This window comes from Coturnix japonica, chromosome 1, assembly GCF_001577835.2.
Source record: "Coturnix japonica isolate 7356 chromosome 1, Coturnix japonica 2.1, whole genome shotgun sequence".
In the NCBI taxonomy this organism is placed as follows: Eukaryota; Metazoa; Chordata; class Aves; order Galliformes; family Phasianidae; genus Coturnix; species Coturnix japonica.
Window position 1 is genome coordinate 15,605,033 of NC_029516.1, and position 25,496 is coordinate 15,630,528.

Here is a 25,496-nt window from a genome sequence, read left to right on the forward strand (position 1 = left end):
ATAAGGGATCAGTGGTTTACTAACATGTACTCAGGCTGAAAATGGTGTCTTATTTTTTCACTGCATGAAAATTTTCTTATGCTGAAGAAGTATAGGATATAAAACTGAACACATGTTCCAGCAGAGCAGCACCTTTGCACAAACAGATCTTTAGTTTTCATTGAGGCAGTAACTGGGCAGCCTAGAAAATCTAGTAAAAAAAGACCACCAACAACAACAACAAAAAAAAAAAAAAAAAAAAAAAAAAACTTTAACCTTCCTTTTGGTCATAGTTTGTTGATAGAATCTTCATATGTCTGATTTGGTGTTTTAGGGCATAAGCAGTGAACCTGATAGTGTATATGACAGTGATAGTTTCTAGAGTTTGTAATATATGAAATATTTCAACAAAATGTTCTCAAATGCCAATAATTCTCCAACTACAGAAATGGAAAAAATCTTGATAAATATAATAGAGAAGCATTGCAATAACTAGCTAGACTTCATGAAATGACTTTTTCCCTATAAATGTTTTTTTAGATTTACTTGGAGCTTGAGTGTAATTTAAATAAGAACAATTTCAAGAATGTTTTGTGTTACAAGTACTTATTAGTGTGGACTAAATTAATGCCTATCAACCCCTGCAAAATTTCTCTGTCTGAACAGGAGACAGTCAACAGTAGAAACTCTCTTATAACTTTAGAATATCAGGGTTGTTTTTTTTTTTTTTTTCTTTTGTTTTTTTTTTTTTGCCTTTTATAGAAGGAATGAAGAGTTATATGCAAAAAGAAAATTGTGGTTACTGCTTTGATGCTCTTATTTTTGCAATACAGAATTTTCATTATGGACAGGGCTACAAAACTCACTCTGAGATCTTAAATATTTTTGCCTAAATATATTTTTTAATTCAAGTTACATTAAAAAAAAATAAAAAGAGAGAGAAAGAAAAAGAAAAGAAAAAGAGTAAATGTTTTAAACATTAATGGCAGACTTTGTCAGACCAAAAGTATTATCTTAAATCTTGTTAATGCAGGGGTGTTTTCTGTACTCGAGGTAAGCGGAAAATCTATGTACCATGACACATTATCAGCTGTCATTATAGTTCTTTATTTGATGTTTCATGCTAATGAAATGGCTGAATAATGCAAAGTAAGCTGAGGATCTATCCTTCAGTATCTATCTTTAATAAAGTGATTCAGATAACCTTTCAGATTTAACATCAGAAGCTTGATTCTTAGCTCTTACTTGTCTATATAGCTCTTAAATGCTATTGACATGAATTGAATGACTCATGATTTTGATTAACATAAATGAAATTATAATCATGCCCCATCTCAGTTAAATTATGGCCGAGGCAAGTATAATATTATTAAGCAGATTCTCCCCCACACGGAGGCATTGTTGTCATTGGTGAGGAAAGATTCTGCCAGAAAGCCAACTGTAGAACAACTCTGAGCATAAGCCCTCATCTAACATTGAGCAGCCTTCAACAGTTGGTATCACACATGCAGACACACAACAAACACACAGTATTTTTCAGTCACAGCAGACTAGCTCTCAGAATGTTAAAAGAAGCTCTGAATCTCGAATGGGAAGGAAAGTAAAGCCAACCAACAGCAAAACCATGAAACTGCAAGCCATAATGCAGTATTAATAAACTTACATTTTAACAAATGTTCATTTGTTCTCTAGACACTTCATTGAAGGTTATGGAAAGCTCTGGAAAATGGTAGCCAGGCATGGAAACTGTGTAACTGTGTCTTAGGATAACTTTTTGAAGTACTTGACTGTGATTATAAAGAAATTTTCTAGCAGAAACATTGTGAGACCTTGGTTTTTTTGGTTTTTTTTTTTTTGTTGTTGTTGTTTTTGTTTTTGTTTTTTTTTTTTATGTTTGATGGGTTTTTTTTGTTGGTTTGGTTGGTTGGTTGGTTGGTTGGTTGGTTTGTTTTGTTTTTTTGTTTTTTTTTCCTAGCAGTACTCCCAGGTCGAAAGCTACTGAAGCAGTCAAGTATTTTCTGGTTTTGATTAGAATACACATCTCAGTTACCAGTCCCACGTTAGCCTCTAATTATAATGGGGAAGATTAACAGTGTGCAGAGAAGGGACAGAAAAATGGTCACCAGGAAGTATGGGGAAGTTCATGTCCAAACATGTTTAAATGAATTGTTGTACATTATTTGTATTGTTTAGTAGAAACAATTCTTAACCATATTTTCAGTTTTAGCCACATTATATCCTTAATTATATCCCAACTAATTGTTTTGTTAACTCACATTTGTTAATCTAATATTTGCAGACCTTTTCTAAATATATTTATCGGTATCATGAAGATGTTTGGCACTAGGTCTTACATTGTCATGGTGGTGGTAGATCATATTGCAGACAGATCTCTGGTAAATGCTGAGGACAATCATTTGCTATTGTGCTGATGCCAGAACAGTATTGAACTCTGATGGACTGAGACCAGCTGTTGTGGTAATACCAGCTGTTTTGCTTACAGATAGTTGTGTGTAAGTTTAACTTTGAATAACTGGGTTTAAAAAAAGCATGTGAAATTATAGAACTGGTGAAGATTCTGTCTAGGGCATGATTACCATATTTGAGACTATAATCTAGGACTTCTAGTTCAATATGATTTTTACCAAAACATGGATGTTTTCATTTTCTTGAGTTATATTTAACGTTTAACATTTTTTTCCTATGAATTTACCAAGCAAACAGGATAAGATATAGTTTTTTTCTCCAAAGCATGAACGCAGATTCTTTAAACTGCTAGTTTATGTTTGTGCCAAAATTCTGTAGTCTTTTTGTAATTACTTCTGGAAATAATGCAGCAAAATCAGAATTCTCTCCTCACATGGGTAGGAGTGTCTTATACCCATTTTGTGCTCACTTTGCACATCTATAAATGACTACACAAGGTGCAAGGCAAAGGAGAATCAAAGTATACTCTAAATGGATCTGGATGTCACTTCTGCCCTGTCATCCTATCTATGAGGTGTGAATGAACTAAGGATTTTTCATCTGCTAAGAGGCTTTTAGAATCGAGGATTGTCTGGGCTAACTGCGGATACTACAGAATTGTTAGCACTTTCAACATACTAAATAGTTTAATGTGAAAAAATGTCCTTATGGTCACTTTAATACCCTCTACCTTAAAAAATTTTTCCCCTTTTGCTATTCTCACTATTTCAATGTCTCTTCCTTCCTTCCTTCCTTCCTTCCTTCCTTCCTTCCTTCCTTCCTTCCTTCCTTCCTTCCTTCCTTCCTTCCTTCCTTCCTTGCCCTTCCTCTTTCCTTCCTTTCCTTCGTTCCCTTCCTTCCTTCCTTCCTTACACCTTCCTTTCCTTCCTTTCCCTTCCTTCTTTTCCCTGGCCTTCTTTCCTTCCTTCCTTCCTTCCTTCCTTCCCTTCCTTCCTTCCTTCCTTCCTTCCTTCCCTTCCTTTCCTTCCTTCCGTCCTGCCTTTCCTTCCTTCCTTCCTTCCTTCCTTCTTCCTTTCCTTTCCCCTCCTTTCTCCTTCCTTCTTCTTCCTTCCTTTTTTACCTTCCCTTCCTTCCTTCCTTCCTTCCTGCCCTTTCCTTTCCTTCCTTCCTTCCTCCTCCTCCTTCCTTCCTTTCCTTCCTTCCTTCCTTCCTTCCTTCCTTCCTTCCTTCCTTCCTTCCTTTCCCTCCTTCCCTCCTTCCTTCTTCTTTATTTTTAAAGAACGTACATTATATTTTAAAATAGTATGTACAATCAATAGTACCATGAAAGATGTGATAATTAATGTATTTTTTCAGATGATGTTGAGAAGCTTATCCATTTTATAGGTCAAGTTAAAGAAAAAAAAAAAAAAAGAAAAGAAATCTTACCAGTGTATAAATGAGAAGATTCAGAATGTATCAGCTTTACAGGGGAGATTAATTTTAGCAGCAAAGTGTATATATGTTGTCAATGATCCATCACTACCTAATTGTTACTTAATTAATTCCTTCTTCTACATGATGTGATTTCAATGCATGGAGTTTAACAGAACATTCATGCGCCAATTCCTCAGTAGCTAACCTTTTAAAACCTTTGCGATTGTACTGCTAAATTAGCTGAAGTGGGAAATTAAAGAGTATGAAGAAGCGAAGAGAGAGCTCACAGTGGATAAAAGGTGTAATTACTCTGACATGGAGCTCAGTGCTTAGCTAGTAAAATTTACTAAGGATCTAGTTTCACCAAGGGACGTGACTTTCTTAATAGAGTTTACTTACACACAGAGCAACTTAGCATTCCTCGTCATTAATATAAATGACATGCTGGCTGGGTTGGAAAAGCAATTTGTTCTTTATTCTGAGAAATACGACAGCGGTTCTTATTGGCTACAACTTAATCAAGATTTTTTTTAATTTTTTTTTTTATTATTTTTTGTAAAGCCTGATCATACACAGATGTATGATAACAATAAATCAGTGAATACTGGTTTTCTTTTCATCATTGACTTATGAACAACCTGTTCTAGTTCATACCATTACATTCTAAGTAAATAAATATATATGTTACATACTTGTAACATACTTGAGAATTTACTTTTTTTTAGACTGAAGACCAGCTGGAAATGTCCTGAGGCCATGGTCTAGTGGTCTGAGCTTGGGACTGGGAGCCAGAAACTCCTGAGCTCTAATCCCGGCTCTGACAGTGACTTCCTCTGTGGCCTTGGGTAAGTCACTGAACCTCTCTGCCTCAGTTTACCCAGCAGTAAAAATAAGATTAACAGTCCTTAGCTATCTATCTTAGTGAATTTGGATATCTGAATTAATATTTTAAGAGCTTTAGAAATTCAGAGATTCTTAAAAATGAAAGTACTGTTATTTATGTCCTTACTAGTGATATTCATGTTCTTATTAGATACTCATATAACTCTGGCTTTACTGTACTTAGCTTCACTCACATTCCAGCTCTGAGTGTTTCTAAATGTGCATTTCACATCTCCACAGCTCAGCTGATTGTATTTGGTTAAGCTGTTTTTGGGAGTTTGTTGACATCTCACCAGTTGTAAGTCTGTGTCATTCCAGAACATAAGACCCACCAAAATAAGATTTCAGACAGCGCTGAAATTATAGCAGTGGGATGATGCAAGCATGCTGTGCCAAATTATGCTCCTTTCTTTCCCCTTGATGGTCGACTTATGAAATGATGCATTAGACCCACTTGTCAGGAGGTCATCTACCAAGTTCTCACACTGTTCTAATTGTAAGCAGGAGCACTAAATAAAGGCCAACATTAGAGTGGTCATTTTTCAGTAAGCTGTTTTATCCTTTCATCCCAGACCAATGAAAGTTTTTAGGAAGTAATGATCCAGAATTTTCTATCATTCATGTCCAAGACTGTTGGGGAATTGGAATCTTGGGCTAAATTTAGCCTATGACACCAGGAGTACACATGTCCTATCTTCAAAGTCCATATACATGCACCTTAGTGAGTAGCAATGTCTTCTCTGTTGTCTTTTTTTCAGTTGTGCAGAAATCATAGAATCATAAAATCGAGTTGGAAGGGATCTTGTAAGGTCAGAATCAGGAAGTCCTCTGAGGATCTGGGGGAAGAGAGGGTGTCATGTGTGCATGTGCATCCAGTTTAATGAACTTTTTGAACATGTGGCCATGTTGCAAGAGGAAATCATTAGGAGCAGAATTATCTAGTAATCAGTGGAAGAGAGACTGATTCATGATATTGTGCAGTGACACAGGCAGACCAACAGCCCTGTCTGAAGTCCCTGAAAGAGGAAGAAGCTAAACAAGCTTCCAGCGCTGAGGAGATAGACAGATGACAAAAACACACAAGGAGACTGTATGCTCCCCTTGGAGCAGAAAGAGGACCCTCCTCCTTGACCCTGAAATTCCCATAAGCAACAGATATGAAGCTCTGGGGATGTAAAGAGAAAAAGGTCTGGATAACAGTTCAGACCTGAAAAGGGACAGCCACAGTAAATCTGCCCAAACAAGGGCAAAAGTCAGAACCAGTGCTACCAAAAAAGGGCACTGTCTTAGTCAGTGGGGAGCACTAAGGCAGTCAGTTGCTGCCTGGATAATCTCTTTAGAGTGGTTTGCTGACAGCTTAGGGCCTGCATTGAAGACATCAAGAAGGAGCTAATGGGAGAATGGATCAGTTAAATGAATGGCTGTGTGGCTGGTGTCATTCTCAGGGTTTGGGGTATTATGATTTTGGACTTTTGAGAGACTGAACATGTCGACATTGGACGGGATGCATCTAACCAGAATGTGTGTCCTGAGAAGAATATGAGGATGCCATCTGAACATGTAGAGGTGGGATCAGGAAAGCCAAGGCACAGATGAAACTAAACTTGACAAGGTCTGAGAATAATAACAAGAAAAGATTCTACTAGTACACTGGTAAGAAAAAGACCAAAGAAAGTGTAACCCCTTCTGATAAATAAGAAGGGAGAAGTGGCTTCAAAAGACATAGAGAAGGCTGAGGTACTCTGTGAGTTCCTTGCCTCAGTCTTCACTGATAGTCAGGCTTCCTAAACCTTTAGGCAACAGTCTAGGGAGCAAAATCCCTCCCACTGTAAGTGCAGAGCAAGTCCAAGACCACCTCATAAGACTGAATGTGTACAAGTCTATGGTGTCAGATAATATGCATCCCATGGTACTGAAGGAACTGGGTGAATTGATTGCCAAGGCACTCTCCAGCGTGTCTGAGAAATCATGACTGTCAGACAAAGTCCTCTGTGAAAGAGAAAAAGGAAGATATTTCTCCTATTTTTAAGAAAGCAATCAAGGAATTCCCAGTAATACTACAGACTCGTGAGCCTCACATCTGTGCCTAGGAAAATCATGGAAAAGATGTTCCTTAGAAGCTATGTTAAGGCACATGTGAGAAGAGGACATGATCCAAGACACTCAGGATGGCTTCACCAAGAACAACACAGTGGCCTCCTACAGTGGAGTGATAACTTTGGTGGACAAAGACCAATTGATGTCTACTTGGTCTTGTGCAAGTCCACTGACATGGTCCCACACCATATCTTTATTTCTGAATTAGAGAGATATGTATCTTAAGGGTGGACTGTTTGATGGGTAAAGAGTTGGTTGAATGGTCACAGCCAGAAATTTGTGGTCAGTGGCTGCCTGTCCAGGTAGAGACGAGTCAAAAGCTTTATCCCATAGGGGACCCTTGGGACCAGTGTTCTTCTGCATCTTTATCAACAACATGGACAGTGGGATCAAGTGCACCCTCAGCAAGTTTACAAATGCCACAAAGTTGAGTGGTACAGATGATATAACAGAAAGGATGCCATCCAGAGGGACATGGACAGGCTTGAAAAGTAGGCACACAAGAATCTACTGTGGTTCAACAAGACAAAGTGCAAGGTGTTGCACCTGGGTCAGAGCAATCCCAGATATGTATACGGACTGGGAGAAAACACATTGAAAGCGACCATGCAGGGAAGGACTTTGAGTTTCTGGTGGAAGAAAATCACAGAATCCAAGAAATATAGGGGTGGGAAGGGACCTCCAGAGATCATCGAATCTAGCCCCAAAAACGATGGATGGGAAAAAAAAAAAAAAAAGCTGGATGTGAAGCAGCCATGTGCTCTTGCAGCCTGGAAAGTCAACTGGGCTGCATTAGGTGAGTGGTGGCCAGCAGGGTGAGGGAGGTGTCTGTCATCCTCTACTTTGCCCTTCTGAGACCCATCTGGAGTACTGCATGCAGGTCTGGGGTACCCAAAACAAGAAAGATTTGGAGCTATTGGAGCAGGTTGAGAGAAGGACCATAATCATGATCAAGGGACTGCAGCACCACTCTTAGGAAGAAAAGCTGTGGGAGTTGGGCTAATTCAGTCTAGAGAAGAGAAAGCTCTGGGGTGACCTCATTGCAGCTTTTAGATACTTGAGGTGAGCTTATAAACAGGAAGAGGACTGACTTTTTATATGCCCACATAGTGATAGGACAACAGGGAAATGTCTTGAAACAAAAAGAGGGGCAAATTACTTAAATGTTAGGAGCAAATATTTTACAAGTATGGTGAGGCACTGGAACAGATTGCACAGAGAAGTTGTTAATGCCCCACCCCTACAGGTGTTCAAAGATAGTCTGGACCACTTGATCTAGTTGTTGGCAACCACTCTATGGCCATACCACAAACATCTGCCTCTGACATTGAGGACTGACATCATAAAATAGAAGGCATTACTTTCAGGGTATAGGTGATAAAACATATATAATTTTTTTAATTGAAACATTTAACAAGGCAACGAAACCATAAAACTAGTGGGATATTTGACTTTGTTTTTGTTAAACTAATAAATCAGTCTGGTTTGGTGGTGGTGGTTGTAACATGTAGTAAGCTCTCCAGGTGTTTGTCAGAGATTTTTGATGAAATTTTATTCTTCCTGTGCTTCATCCTTGAAAACAGTTGTTCACAAATATACATACTGCCAAAAGCAATGACATGAATAAGATGTGACTGTGAAGTGAGGGATATTTCTCTCTGGTAAAAGAGGGCTTACAAAAGTCTGGTAGAGACTTGATCAAATTGTTGACTGCAACACTATTTATTCCATTTGAAAATTTGCATGTAGTGTATTTATGTTAACTGAAAATAGAGTCACAAATAAAAAAAAATCATTTTTTTTGTTGGCAGTCTTGAAAGTTGTTCTCAAATTCCATAAACTTAAAAAAATCCATAAACTTATTTTCCATAATTTGAGCTGGCACTACACTGCAACCTGTACCCTGGCTTCAGCCCAGATGGGCTTACTAACATACAAGTGTTCGGTCAGTACTGAAGGGCTGGGCTGTTCGGCAAGAAGAGCTACCACCATCATGGTTCAAGGCAGGGGGTTGCTACAGTGTGAGTTGTTCCTGCAGGTCTGTGGGCTACAAACTGAAGATGTCTGCACAAAATTCTAGACATCTGAAGTGTTAATGTATATGCAAAGCTTTAAAAATTGTATTTCAATGAGTACCTAAATTTCTACCTGGGTCTTGATTTAAAAAATTAGCAAACAAAGAAAAAACTTCTTGAAATTATTTTAATGTCCCTTAACTTTGCAATGCATCATGATTAGGTTCATGCTTTAGGGGCCAATATTGGTGGCAGATGGCCAGTTGGACTAGACAGTCTTAGAGGTCTTCTCCAATCTTAATGATTCTATGATCATTATACAATAATTATAAAATTATATGAAGATAATGGTTAAATTATGCTTCATGATAAACTGACATTTTTCTTAATGTTCTGATTTTTTTTATTTGTATATGAGCAAATCAATTTTCATTTGATAAGTGATTGCAGGGAGAAACTATTTGAGGAAACAGTCCTCAAGTTTGTTTTTACAGTTTCATGATTCACTTTAAGTAGAACAACACACGGTAAGAAGTTAACTGAAGATGGCAAGAGGGTACATGACATGTGTGGAAGAAAAAAAACAGATTTTTTGTAAGTGTAAGTGGGGAAGAAATCTGTAAACAATTCAGTACAGAACTTGAGTATATGGCTTAGATTGTGTTTATAATGGGAATGTAATGTAATACTATGAAGCTCGGAAATTGGTATGTTCCATTGGCATCAGAAACTTATGTTATGTTAAAAATATTACACACCCATTTCTTATAGTGCGAATGTTAATAGTGCAAGTTTTAGAATATGAAGCAGTTTAAAATGCTTATCCATTTCTGAACATTTTTTTTTTAAATATTTGCAAAAATTTCTGTTAAATCACGCAAAACAAGCCTGAATTTTTGAACTGAACAAAAGAGTGAATACAGAAAATTAAATAGATGTGATAGCATAGGGCTTTCAATAATTTGACACATTATTTCCTAAAATTGTACTTGAAAATTAATTCGGATAGTCCTGTCACATAGAAAAATGCCATTTCAACAAGAAACTGATGGAGGACCTGCGAACAGCACATAATAGCTGTTAACAGGAGGGTATTGATCTAGGTCAGGTGGCCCAGGAGGTGAGAGATTTGTGAAAGGTCTAATTTGATTTTATTAAGAATGGTTTCAAAAGCATAAAAGATGTTAAGCCCTCAAGTGTTATTGAAAATCTGTGGAAGGCAGCACATAACAGACATTTCTGTTTTTCTGTATTCCCCTGCACTATTTTCATTAAGCATCTGGAACAGAGCTCCAGTCCTTAGTAGCAGTATGTCTGCACATATAAGTTTCTTCACACTGGGGGAAAGATAGCCTTGTATGTTTTTCAGTCTTATTAACTCCTGTCTGTAAGATCTTGTTCTCACCTGTTCCTTTTGTTCTCATGCATATATGAGCATGCTAGGGTACACAGGAAGGCAGTGCAGCTCACAGAGTCATTATAATGTGAGAGCTCCAGGTTGTCAGCTTTTCATGCTTTCATTAGAGTCTCATTAAATACCTGAGACCAGAATTGGAAGTGAGCAAGATTATCTGATGCTTGATCCAAATCAAACCAGGCAGTGAAGATGGTCAGTAAAATCAAAAGCAAAATGTAGGGAAATAGGACCTTTGTCTTTCATATTACAGTACAGATTCATGGTAGAATGAAGTAATCCAATTCCAGATTGCACTTGTATCATCCTCCCATCCCATTCTGGCTTGTACATGCCTGACCTCTCTATTTGAGCAAGCAGTAAGTGCTTGTGAAAATGGCTGGAATGCACAAAAAGTAATCAGTTTTTACCAGGTGAATTTTCAGCGATGTCAGCTCCCAAAGACAGTCCTGCAGATTAATGCAGATACAGAACAGATTACCCAGAATAACCCAGAGGCAGAAAAGTTTGAGTTACCATGGCCCAAAAGCTCTGGGGCATGTCTTTCTTTATTTACAGAGCTCCAGTGTCTATTGGGCTATCAAAAACGGCTGCAGGACATCTAGATATTTATTTTTTCCACTGATGTTGTTATCCTTATCCATTCACAATTAACAAAGAATTCTAGATCTGCCTATAAGATGCAACACACATGAAATACATCCCTTATATGAAATACACTTATGTACACTATCTGAGGGAGAAAGATGCTTGAAAGCCCATGTTGTATACTGTAAAGAACGCTTTACTGTACTGAAGTGAGGATTTTAAAGACAGCCTCTCTACTACTATTCCCCATTCCCCATTTACATTGAAGCATGTATAAACACACACATCACAGTTAAAAATTGGGATGCAGTACATCTCTGAATAATGTGTTGACAGGATGATTTCTGAAGAAATATTTAATTCTACTAATAGATTTTGGACATCTTTAGGTACTGTAAAGAAAGATGGATTTCATGTAAGAGTTAAGAATATTTCCTTACAGGAAGAGTTTTGTTAGCTAGAAAAGTATGAAGATGTTGCAAGTGAGAGACTCTTGTAGGAACATAACTGAGACCTAGCTAGACATGTGAAAATACAGCAGAAAAAAACTTGCAAAGAACCAAGGAGTCATAAAAATATAGGGAGTGTTGAGGGGCAGCACAATGTCATCAGCGAAAATTAAGTATTTAATCTCTGTGAGTAACTAAGAAGGCTGAGATCTGCAGGGTGAGTTGTAAATTTTGAAGACGTAATGTGAATAAAAACTAAAGCCCCAGTTACTGTGATTCAGCTCAAATTTAAGGAGGTGATGCACTTACATAGGGAATCATGTAGGCCCAGTATGGTGTTTCCTTTAGGTCTGAGATCTGTACCTACTTAGCAGAGACCAAGGAAGCAAGATAAGATATTGCCATTGCATATCTAGAGGTTGTTGCATGTCACAAGTCTGCAACACAACACAGGGTTCTTGTGCCAGGAAGATTTCTTTATTGCTGCAATGATCATGATCATAATGCTGTGTAATCCCATATATATTCTACTCGTTCTTCTAAGCAAGCCTTTTATACTCTAACATGCATACTTGGTACATTTCCACTAACAGTCCATTGCTTAGAAAGCAAGCAAATTATGTGTAAATCCCACATACACACAGGACAGGAGCATATTCCAGATGAAGTTTCTTTGCAGTCCTTCTTTAGGAAATTTGAGCAGGAAGCCATTCAAGACTTATGTGTCCAGACAGAAACTTAGTAAAAAGAAATTTGACTATTTGACCTAGTAAGACAGTTCTTTTGGAGGAGAAGAAAGCACTGACTAATTATCATACTGCTGTTTTGATTCACCGTGTAAGCCAGTAAGAGAGGGACACATCTCCCCTGGTTACTTTTTTTTGATGAGTTCAGAGCTTTCCTAGTGACTTATGTATGGTCTGAACATTGGTAGCAGATTAGGAGTTACTGGAACTCAGGCTTAAATTAGGTGCTGATACAGTCTTCTTAGATACTGTTTGAGCTCGATGTCCTTTCTTCTCAAACCAAGGTATTTCTGAGTATTGCAAACTTATATCCAGATGTTTATGAACCTTAGCATCATGTTTTGTCTCCACTCCTAGATTTTTTTTGTTTAATATTTTTTATATTATTATTATTATTTAATTTTAATGTAGATACTTCCAGTGGAAACTAAAATACGACTAAACTAAAACTTAAATGGAATTTAAGAAAGATCTCATTAGATTTGTCAGGTAGCATAAAAACCCCTGCGCTAAAATGTAGCTGATAATAGCTTCTGTAGACATGTAGATACATACAGGAAAATCATAAAAGAATAATCAAACTAATGTAGACTTGTCTATGTAGAATTATGTAAAACATTACATTTGTTGAGCTAAAGAGGGAGCCAGAAATGAAGCCAGTAACAATCTGTGACTAATTCAACACCATTAAATCATAGAGGGAGAGGAATCATATAAACTGGCCTGTGGAGACAAAAGTATGGATAGAGAAAGATTTAGAAAACAAACAAACAAACAAACATTTCGGTCTTTTAAGCCGTGGGATATTTTGTCCAAACCAAAACTCCAAACTGTTGAAGCTAACTAGATCAAAGTCTTCAAAAGTGTTTTTTACTGATAGGATATGAAATACATTAGCTAATAAGACAGGTCTTTCCCAGTTCAAGCATTATTATATTTTAACATCTTTATAAAAGTCTCAGTAAGATAATGCACAAAGCATATGAGGGGAAGAGTTGTGATACTCTCACACTGCTGTGGGTAATCCATGAGATATAATTTTTCTCAAAGAGATTTGTTGTTTGTTCAGCCAGACAGCACACTGGTTACAGAAGCTTGTTATTGAATTGTGCTGTGGAGTAGTGTTTCAGATGCTTTTATGTGACTGAAAGTGTATTGATAGGTGTGGGATTTATTTCAGTATTACATCAGTGTTAACCATCTTGTAGCTAGATTTAAGCCTTTAGTAGAATAAATCCACAGTCACAATAAATTTGGACATGCAGCAGTGACAAATGAGAACAGTCAAGTCATTCTGCAGTAAGTTGAGGATATCTTTGTGAAATTACAGAAAACAGTACACACAGTGATGTGGAAGATGTTTCCTTACAGCAGAACAAACTCCCTTATTATGGCCTTGAAATCATTAACAATATTAAAATGGCCAACAGATTGTTTCAAAATAAAGTGAGTGTCAGTAAATCTCTACATAGACCAGCATCCTTGAGGGCTTTTGTATTCATGTCTTTTTCCTTTCTACATTTTCCTTTCTGTTTCTCATGAAGTACTGAGAATCTCTTGATGTATATTTTCTCTTACAGAACATTTTTTATAATTTTTAAAACAACAAAATTGTTTTAACTATGCACTCTGTGACATGGAAATATAAAAAATGTAAAAAATATATAAATACAAAAAAATGTTATTTAGTTCTTATATTTAAGGTAGTAAAGGCAGTCTACTGAACTCTTTTCCCTTCACATAGCCAACAAAGGAGCTCAATCACCCATTTGAAAGATGTGTGGACAAGTAGGATGAGATTGATTTGTGATGTTTATGTTGTCTAATCACAGGTATACTTAAATGAAATATGAAATTTTACATACTTCTGAGGTAACTTCTTGTCGTATATGTGAAGTGAGTCATATGACTGAAAGTAACCTAGGTGATATCCAGGGATTGTACTACCTCAGATCAGCACAGAAGGAATTACTGTAGATGAGAACTGTGCAGAGCTGCTTTGGGTGAAAGAGGAATATCTTATGTCTCAAAAATCGTTTAGAAGTCTAATGTGCAATTCTAGCATGGGAAAGAAATTACTAGCCAGTTGAGAGAATTTCTCATTTTGACCACAAGACAGGACAAATCATAGAATCACAGAAGCATAGAACAACTTCAGTTGGAAATGACCTTAAAGGTCATTTAGTTCTTCTAGATGTGCCTGGACGGCACTACTGATTACTGCCTTTCATCTGGACATAGAGGCATTGACTATGACCCTCTATCTATGACCATCCAACCAAATCCTTATTCATTGGATAGTACGGCTTTCAAAATAATATTTTTCCAATTTAGAGATAAGAGCATGGCGAGGAGCATATCAAAGACCTTGCACAAGTCCAGGTAGTTAACATCAGTCTCTCTTTGTCTACTGAAGTTGTCCATGCATCATAGAAGGCCACTAGATTAGTCAGGCAATATCTTCCCTTGATGAAGCCATGCTGACTGTCTTGGATCACCTTCTCATCTTGTATGTGCCTTAATATATCTTCCCTGGCACAAAAATGGGAGTGATGTTTCCCTTTTTCCAGTCACTGTGGACTTCAAATATGATGGAGTGTTGCTTGACAACCACATATCAACCAATTCCTTTAGGACACTGAGATATATGTCATCCAGACTAGTACACATTTAATTTCAGAGGGTGGTCTTGAACTTGCTGTGTTCTTACAGTAGGAGGGAGATGCTGCCTTAGACCCTCCCTAGAGTTATAGGGAGAGAGATGTAGGAAGCCTTTCCACATCTGCTGAAGCAGTTCTCCCTTCCCATTTATCAGAAAAGTACACTCTACTCAGCCTGTATTTTCTTACCAGTGTACCTGTAGAATCCATTCTTGTTGTTTTTTTACATTCCCCCTCAATTTCAAATCCATCTGTGCCTTGGATTTGTCTCTATCTGAGGCTTGGAATAGGACACCAATTATATGGTCAGATTTCTTTCTGAGAATTGAGAATTTTGAATTGAATTCATCATTAGGCACTGTGTATCTGAGCCAAGGACATGAGCAAATGTGCCCATCTTTGCTATCCAGAGAAGTAGATGCCTGTTTAGATAGACAAAAGGAAACTGAATTTTCTGTCTGCAGTGGCTATGTAGGCAGGTTGGGTATCTTATGAAGACAGTGAAATTCATTTGTCATGTTTAATTATCAAGTCAATGTCACTTCTAAAAAGCATACATGTACCAGGGAGATAATTCCAGATCTTCTATTTTTTTCCCTGCAGGGGTAGGTCAACTACAGGTCTTGGGCAGCTTATCCTGTCTGTTCTCCATGATATGTAATGCTTTGCTACAAAGTAGCTTAGCTTTTGGAAGAGGAGCACAAAATAGTCTCATTCAGGACACATGCTAGGTATTTCCCTGAATGTCCTGATGTTTCAATATTCATTGCAGTAAAGAGGCCTAGATGCACCCTAGATGAATAGTCTAACAATGAGACTAATATGTGGAAGATGGTGGCCCTAATAAATAGGTAAAGCCTATGTCTTTCTGAGATTTTCCTACTGGTTTAGCCAAGCTTCATAATCTTGTCTGCCTAAAGAAAAAGAAATTTGAATCAGTGAATTTGAAGTCAGTATACTATATGCAATCAAATGGTACATTATTCTCTGAGAGGGTAATGAGACACTGAACAGGCTCTCCGGGGCAGTAGTACAGTAACAGTACTAAGCCTGCAAGAGTTAAAAAGTGTTTGGACAATGCTTTCAAATAAAGGGTTTACATTTTTGGTGGTCCTGAGTGGAGCCAGGAGTTGGACTTGATGATCCTATGGGCTCCTTCCAATTTAGGATACTCTGTGTTTCTATGACTTGGTCTATAGTATTAGACTTATCTCTGAAGTGTTGTGGTATGAGTCCTCAGTGTCGCATGGAGTGATGAAAAATGCATTTGAAGGAGGCAGATTCCAAGCATTTTTTTCCCACTTTTAGTCACTTCGCATGTCTTTATATTGAATTCAAATCATGCCCTGGTGCTCTCAGACCAAGAAAATTAATGATCTGGATGAGAATAGTATTCTTTCACCTCCGTTTCATTTGTTATTTGGGCAGGGAGATTAAGAGAGTATTTGCATTTCGAAGGTATGGAAGTCATCCTTTTTTCTCTGAAGGTTCTTATATTAAACACAATTTCCTTCATCTGTTTTTCCTTTACAAACTGTTGCCTTCTCTTTCTTCTCATTCCCTACATAACTAACTACTGAAACAAATGGAATTCCATCATGAATGAGTTTGTGTGTGAAAATAACAAAGTTAGTTAATAGAAATGCTAATTGCAATGTATATTATTTGCTGAATGTCTGTGTTTCTGTCACAGAAATAAGTCACAAGTATTTTCATAATTGTCCAGCTATTCTGCTCTAGGCAGTATGAAAATGTTCCTACCTGTACTACTGAAACTGTTATGATGCTCTGATGGATTGTTATTTGAGTATTATGAAATCTTTATGTACACTTGCTAATGCAAAAGAAAACCACTCCCACTTAATCCCCTAGAAGTAATATCTTAGATTTCATTTTTAAGGAATCAAAAGAAAGCTGGATCAGATCTTCCTCTTACTGTGCATTTTGTTCTAAACATTTATTTGTTTTTGATTGAGCAAATAAATTTGGAATCTAACTTTAATAAATGTTGTCTCCATAACAGTGAATTTGAAGGAAATAGAGGGATCTGACAAAACCACCTTCTCTGCAATATAATCATTTTAATGAAAGCTCAGAATGCAGAGTTTTTAATGCGTGTATATTTTAAATGTGTCAGATTAATGAACTTTGAAATGAAACAAAACATTTTGAAACATCTACAAAAGTGTTTCAAAAGCTGCTGACAAGGCAGTTTATACTTGAGTGTTATTCTTCTTGGTAGGCACAACACTAAGCATATGTCAGCTCTTAACAAAATTATTGAAATACCAGGAATTTGCATAGAAATAACACACGTTTTTAAAAGGAAAACAAGCAAAGATATGCAGAAAACCTCTGCCATGTAAGTGTTTATAAAAACAATTCTGCCACGAAATCAATTACTGCATAAAAATTTGGCACCATAGCTTATATGTATTATAGCTAGGTCGTAACAAGTGAAATATCTGCACATCAGGGTTTATGTCACTTTTCAAGGAAAACTTCATTCAGTGTTATAAAGCTTAACCAAAATCACACAGTCTGAAAGAAAAATAAAGCAATAATTTGTATTCACCAGATGTGAAAATTATCTGATACTCAGTATTTGTTACATTACAACTCAAAACGTGCAGTGTTTTAGTCATGAGGTTGTCCTGTGAACAGTAGAACTAAAAAACTGGCATTTTATTCCCTGCAATTTTGGTTGGTTTTCCTTCTTGTTATGCAGTAGTCTAAGACCTGCAGCTCTTGTCAGATCTGCAAATGCATCTAGAACCATTCTTTGTTCCCTGCTTCCTCACTCAAGCATTCCTATTCTCCTTTCTGCCTACAAAATACCATGGATAAATTATCAATCATTTTTGACCAGCTGGCAGTACAAGCAGACTGTTTGTGCTGCCTGACCCTGCAGCTGCAAGCTTTCCCATCAGTAGGATCATTAACAAGCATGAATTTGTCATTTACTTTTTTTTTTTTTTTTTACTCTTCCCTGTTGCCAAGCTTTCAAATATTCCAGATCTTAATGTTTTTGAGATGTTTATCAAAAATATTTGAAAGGGGTCTACAGGCTCAAAAGCTGATAATCTGAGAAGGGGCTGTAAAACCTCATAATGAGAAACCAGATTGGGAGTGTTAAGTAGTAATGTTATTGGGGATTTTTTTTTATTTTTTTTTTCCAGAATGATTTTTACTGATTGACTTTACAAATATCATATTTTCAAAGTTAGAAGTTGTCAACCAAATGATGCACTGATAATATATAATAAGTATCACAAGATTTTTATGAAAAGTTGGATTTTATTTATTATTTTTTTTTTTTTTTAATGAAACCTTGTTCAGGCACCAACTACTCACAAATCATGTATATGTTGTGAAATTTTTACTAGCATCAATAAGAATGAGGACATATAGTACTGCAATGACAACATCAAATGTGAATTCCTGATTAAAGTTCTAAGTAGTTAGCAAGGTAGAATAATTAAATTACAATGATTGCTCTGGATATTAGTTGAAGAATAGTACGTTCGTTCAAGAATATCCCTCAAATTCCATATACAGAGAGGAGAATGTTACCAAATAAATCTTCTCATAACATAAGATTTCCTTTTTAATGTTTAGCTTCTAATTACAAATGCAGAGGTGGCCAATTATAACATCAGAAATATTTTTGATTTAAATCTGTACCTATAGGCATGCAGGCTTCTTTTGTAGACATGAAAAGCTCAATTAGCCAGACTCTGCTCCTCCACAGCTGAATCTGGACAATGCTATGGTCCAACCTTAGAGGGCTTGACCCTTACACACCACTCACAGCAACCATCTCATCCAGGACAAAGTGAAGCAGAAATGAACCAAAACACAGAATTAGTAGTGTGGAAGCAGATTTCAAGCACATCATATAGGAATGAGATGACAGTATAGCAAGTACTGTGTCCCTCTGTACACAGCACTGATGTGATCGCAACTTGAGCACTGTGTTCAGTTTTGGGCCCCTCACTGCAAGAAAGATGCTGAGGTCACATGCAGCAGTTGATGGTTGGATTAGATGACCTTATTGATCTTTCCAACCTAAATGATTCTGTAGTTCAAGTACTGAGAAATATTTTGTTTTTGTTTTTGCCTTTTCCATGGGAGGAGGGCTGCAAATCCTCTTGTCTTAATTTATCTGATGCTGTTGATGGTGCTTCCTTTGAGTCTTACTAGATATAGAAGAGCAAGATTTATTGAGCTTGCTTCAGTAATATTCTTGTGATCAGCACAGAGTACGAATATTTCTTCACACTGCACAGCTCTATACAAACTGTACCGTATGTGTACAAAATCTAGAGTTTTCACTGCATTCTTGTAAGATTTGGTACTCTTTGATGTTCTTTTCATTCTGTTACTTCTTTATTTTCTGTAAATAATTTCCAGCTGTTTCTTGTTGGCTTTTTTTCCTTAGTATGTGTACAAAAATTCTCTTGTAGATGAGTAATCACTTTAGAAGAACTTTAACCTTTGCTGTAAATGAAAAACATCCACAAAAATAAGTTCATTAAAGCCCAGATTTTGAGATAGAGATGATATTGCTCACATATTATTTCCAAGTGGGTTGTTCTGAAGTGTCTTAATATAAAATAGGGAAAAAATATTACTGTTCTTCTGTGAATTCTGGCTCTCCTTCAAAATGGTATTCCATTAGGAACTAATAAAGAGAAAAAGAAGGAATAAGATAACTACAGCAAAGATTATTAACAAATAATCAAAACAGGGAAACTGTCTGTGATTTTAGTGTTTGTGGTATGTATTTCAGTAAAATAATTTTATCCAGCCATCTTTCATGCCTGAAGAAAAAATCACATAGCCTTACCATTAAGTGATAGACTGTCCAGCTCCTGGCTCATAGAGAGGACTCCATGGGGCAGGTGACAGGAGCAGAAACTGAACTTTGGAAAGGGGCAAAAAATGCTATTGCCTCAAAATGCCTGTGGCCTCTTAGAAGTTTATTGCAAAAGTTTTATTGATGGTTTTATGCAAAATCTTAGATTGCTTTTCTGTTTTCTCACTAAAGTGTGTATCTTGCAGTATCGTATGCCAGTTGCAGATTTCATCTTTCAGGCAGGTTTCATGTGAAATTTTTATTGGCCCCCAGACAGGAATCTGGTATATCTAGAATTGCTTTCAGTGATGGACTTGATGTGAGTCACTCTTGCTGCTTTATCATAAACAGCATCTTAAACATATGTAATCTCATTAAGACTCCGAGCCCTCTGAAGATAGAACAGCTGTGATAAGGGCTAATCACAGAGCTTTCATCTACAGTGAATGGCTATTCGTTTGGTCATTTGAGTTAGTAACTCATAAAGGGCAAGGAGCTAGTGGACTCCCCAGTCTACTGAACTGCCACTCTCCCGGCATGCTGCCTCCTGTAGAGCCTGTGCAAGCTGATTTACTTGGCTAGGTCACTGTACGGGTTTACTCTTTCTGGAGGGAATGATCTGTCTTTTACAGTCCTTTGAAAACAAAATCTCTCTCCAATTAGGGTAAACATGAAGAATGCTAGAAGCATAAGAAATACATAGCTGATTTGAGAATTTCAGGAGACATACATTCATAAAGAGGGTATATTGCTACTTTCTTTACTGTATGTATTTCCTTTGTGATAAATTCAGGTGAAGATATCATACTATTGCATATTAGTAGAGAGTAACCTGCAGTTATCAATGGAGGTTGTACTGCTATTAGCATTTTTATATTAAAGAGTTCAAAGAAAAAGAAACCATCTCTACCATCATTTTAGTAAAACTGCTTCTTAAAGTAAGTGGGAATTATGTATCTTGTATGTCATTGATAACATATATTGTAGCAAATGCAAGACTTATAATAATTTAGGACTATATCTCATTAATTTATGTAAGGAATTATATTCCCATTAAAATTAGTTAGAGGTCACAGAGAACTTTTGTTTGGCCCATTGTTGTTGATGTTCATAAGAAATGGATACACTGCAATGTTCTGGGTTTCAAACTCATCGAAGGATTAGAAAGCCGTCATATATTGTAAATAACTGTATTTATGTTTTTCTTCACCTGGGAAACATTATCTTTCAGGTAGTGTCTCGATGTATACATGTGGGAAGAGTAGGAGGTTTGCAGCTGGTGGCAGAGGGGATGTAGCTGGGACAAGGTGACGGATAGAGATAGCGACAGAGGAAGGAGAACACTGAAATCTGAGAGATTATTTTTGATACACTTGTTTTTTGGAGGCTTGAAAATACAGAATGTTTTGCATTCATTTTCTGTCAGGTTTTCTGAAGTACAAGAAAGAATTTCTCAAACATTTATTTGTGGAGCAGATGGGTAACAAGGGAAAAAGATATAGGAAAAAAATGCAAAAAAAGAAAAGAAAACAACAACAACAACAAAAAACTTGTGGATGATAGGATGCTGCCTCAGTAGGTCTCCATAAATAAAGAACTGCAAATTAAGACATTGTGAACAGTTATTTGTTTGTAGGCCTTCACAGAGGAGACAAATTTTTAAAGGCTTTGTATTCTGTTGGATGAATCTCTACAAACCTGAAAAAAATATCTGAATTGTCTGATTAAAAATCTTCAAATAGGCTTGCTCTAATTTAAAAACTCATGTCTGTTACTATGTAGGTATTTTGTATGCACCACTCTCCATAGAACAATACTGCAGGTGCTTTTCTAGCCTAGGCAAAGACTTCAGTATTTGATTTATTCGTACAAAGAGACACTGAGTAAAACAATTCAACTGAAGCAAAAAACTGACAGTTGCATATTTGGCAGGGCTTTCATTGTTAGTCTCCAAATGAAGTAAAATGGATTATACTTATCACACCTTTCTGCAAGCATACTTTGAATGTAATTGTAATAAAATTGCATTTTATGCCAACAGTTAGCAAATTTCAGAATAAATGTAAATTCTTGGCAGGCTTTTATTATTTTCTTATTTAGGTTCTAAAACCATTTTTTCCCAGTTAAAAAATAACAAAAAAAGCAATGAATGTGCTTTTAAATAAACTAGGTTTTAATAAGGGACACTGATTACAGCAATGACTTCAGAGTCTTCTGCATGTCTTATGTGTTAATAACTTTATGTCTTTTATTATTTTGTTTCTTGTTTAAATTTCCATCATGCAGTTAGGATGAAGGAAACTAGGAAATGTGAAAAAAAGCTGAGGGAGGCAATGCTAGGTTATTTTTCTTAGAGCCTTCCAGACCACTGAATTACTGTCTGATGGAGGGAATTTCTTGTTCTACATCTTGGGCTAACAAATAACTTGAACTATTTAGAGTCATAGTTTCATCTTCTCTCTTTTAACATTCTATGTTAACATAGTAATTACATTCATTGGCTTCCTGTTAAATGAGAGAAGAAATATGCTATTTTACTTATTGCACCAAATGAAGGAAAAAAAAAGGCTGTTTTCAGCTGCATAGCGTGAAAGATGTTGGGGGATTTTTTTTTTTCATTCACAGATGTTAACAGATTCATGCCATGCAAATTGGTTATGTTAATTAAGTTCCAAAATGTTCTAATCAGTGCTTATTCTATCATATTTTATTTATATTTGTTTTTCAAAATGTATGTGCGTGTCATACAGAAAACTTGAAAATCATAATAAAGCAGCCAGATTGAAATGTGGGTTTCAAGTTAACTACAGAGATACATGTGCTTTAATTAAAATAGTTGTTAAATATGCATTATGAATACTTGGAAGAGACCTAACTTGTTTACCAAAGTAATGTTTTAAAATATTTAATCTTGAATTATATCTGAAGTCCTTTTCAGCTTAAACTGTACAATGTGCTGGGGGAAAAAAACACAACAAAACAGCAATAACAAAACAAAAAACAAAAAACAAAAACCCCACCTTGATACGCTTTAAAAATATCTAAGAATTAATATTTAAAATTGATATTTAAACTTCTAAGATGAGCTAGCTATTGGAAAGTTCTTCTTGTCACAGGTTGTGAACATAAAGCTGTGTGGATATACTGCAGAGAATATGGATGATAACCATTAGGTTGCTGCCTTAAAGTTTAACGCTGTGCTTTCCATTACTTTTCAGAGCATAACAACCATTAAAAAAAAAAAAAAAAAAAAAAAATTTAAAAAATTAAAAAAAAAAACACCATATTTTCTGTAAGTTAGGTGGAATTTAGTTTAGGCAAAACAGATCATAGAGAAGCTCAGTCAGAAGAAAAACATGGTTCTTCCCAGACCTCATGCTTCCCCATGTATCATTATCAGAGCACACACAGTGGTATGTAACATCACAGGGAAATTTGAGATCAAACTGAGAAAAGATAAAGATTATAAGTGGTTGCAGATCTAGGTAGAACTGAGTATTAGATGATATAGAAATGCTGAGTTGATGTAAGGTAAATACTACTTAAGGCATAATTTAATTTAGCCTGCTGTTAATGTGATCAGAGTGATTCCTAGAAAGATAAAGAATGCAGTCTGTGTTCTGAATATTACTGTATAGCCATAACTTTGAATTTTTTTCTGTAGCCCTTGTACCACAGTAAGCTCAAGTGAGACAGCTTTCATATACTGAACTTGCTGGTAAGTTATTTATGTCATCCTGAAATCACTAAAGACTGCAGATTCATGTACGTAGCTCTCACACAAAAGTACAGGGTATGCTTTTTGTGACATTTGAAAGGCAAAATGACAGAATGTCTTGCATTTTCTTTAATAGCCTATGCTTTGCTGAATAGCTTGACTAGTATCCTTATTTATAGGGAAAAAAAAAATAAAATGTTTTCAGTTTGCTTCCTAACATATACTGTTGCTTTGCTGATAGTGTTTGGATTTTGTTATTTGTTTGTTTTGCTATCTGTATTTACTGTTTGTTTTTATGAGTTTCTTAAAGACTGTCTGCATAGCTGTCACTGATATGTATATATTTAATGCACAAAATAATTAGGTAAGTGATAACATACTGAATTAGTTCAGGTCAGTGAGCAATAACAAGATTTATTGGGCAGACCCTTGAGATGTATAGAGTCCGTGTGTTAAGCTGAGCTCCCACAGGAGTCAGTAGAAGGCTTTCCTTCCCTTCACATCAGTACAGTCAGAATTCCATCTCAGTTAGAGGAGCTATGTTATCCAGATGTAGCTGTGTTATCCAGATGTAGTTGTGTGGTATTTTGCCTCTATGAGATGACTAGAAATATTCATAGGAAAAGTGAATTTTCTGCAACAAAACCCTGCTAATGTACATAATCTTCAGTGCCTCCTGGCTTATTCCTATCTCTTGATGAAATGACTCACATTAAATATACGTATCCTCTGCTTGCATCTCTCAGAAAAGAAGAAACAACTTCTGACTTTTAGTCAAATAAGCACTATTGCAGCTGGACACAGTAGGAAAGTCCAAAATAAAATTAAAAAATAAATAAATAAAATAAAATAAATAAATAAGGAGAGAGAGAGAAGAGAAAGAAAAGAAACACATCTAAACATATCAACACAAGCATTTAAGAAGATCAACTAGTTGGGAGATGGAGTTGCTGAAACCTGGAAGTACTTCCAGAGAATAGAGTAAAGCAGGAATTGGCAAAATTGAACAAGCTATTTAAAAGTCCAGGACAGGTTTTTTTTGTTTGTTTGTTTTTGTTTTTGTTTTTTCTCTGTGAGTTTTATAGAAAAGTTATAGACATTTCTGTGTTTCTTTAGCTAACACTGCAGACACTTGCATAGCAGATAATCTGTACGGATAGTGACTTTGATGACATTTCAGTGGTAATATTTGTGCAAGGATGAACTGTTCTGGAACAATTTTTCAAGTGAATGAGAAACATACAATTTTCTCTGAAGATCGATCAGGCCATTTGTTTCCACTGTTTTGTTTCAAGTAAAAGTATTTTTGCAATCAACTAATAAGGAACACCAGATCATTTTTAATTTTTGTTTATTCTCCTTGGTTTTTAATTTTGCCCATCAGCACTTCTTATTTTAATCAAAAGGCAGTTTTGGAGTTTTTAAATAGATAATTTTCATTCTAATCACACTCAGACAAAAGAGATATTTTAAGTACCTTTAATAAGGCTTTTCTCTTATGTTGTTTGTTTGTTTGTGTTCCATGTATCAAAACTATTCCCATCCTGTCTTACTTACCGATATACCACTACTCCACCACTGTGTCCTGTGTAAGAGGAAATGAAAAATCACACTTCACACTGAGGGGACGTGGTTTAAAGAACTTCAAGAGAGAAAATGAAAATCTTGGAACATCCAGCCTATTGGCATAAAAGAAGCACAAACTATTTCACTTTTTAAGATGTGTTTGAGAACTTATTCCTTAAGAAATAATAACCACATCTAGAGATTTCACCCATGATTTCTGTTTTTTGGAAATAAATACAGGTTGATTTTTTTCACCTTAACATGTAAGTACTGATGTACTTAGGCACTTTCTTGAGTCAGTATAAACCTGCAGTTTTGGTAGGACCTTGATTTCTTTGCAATTTTTTATTACTTTTCGGCTTGAGAACACAGTTGTACCAATATCAGAAACTAATTTATGAATGCTTTTGTACTACTGACTAAGAAGAAGTATTTATGTCCCACAGAGTTAAAAGTTAAAAAATAGGAGTACACAGAGTGAACGGCATTAGCAGAATGCAGTTATGCAATAAAATCAAGGCTGTACCTAAGTGGAAGGGAAGAAAACTCCAGATGAGAAAATACCCTTTTTGCCTTACTATTAACGTGGTATTTACACATCATCTGGATTAAGTGAACTTGATAGGGGTTTTGGTAACTACTTTCCGGCAAACAGACAAATTATTTTATCTTGGTTTACCA

General features: G+C 36.1%; 1 protein-coding gene across 8 annotated transcripts in view; it reads left to right on the forward strand.

Moving 5' to 3' along the window:
- Positions 1-25,496, forward strand: part of TAFA5 (TAFA chemokine like family member 5) — a 426,646-nt gene that overhangs the window by 327,376 nt on the left and 73,774 nt on the right. For 3 of the 8 annotated variants that reach the window (XR_004306155.1, XR_004306157.1, XR_001552698.2), the window contains one exon: positions 4,548-4,667. The exons of the other annotated variants lie outside the window; for them this stretch is intronic. The gene's annotated coding sequence lies outside the window, so the exon portion shown is untranslated. The remainder of the gene's footprint in view (positions 1-4,547; positions 4,668-25,496) is intronic. 8 annotated transcript variants of the gene reach the window in all.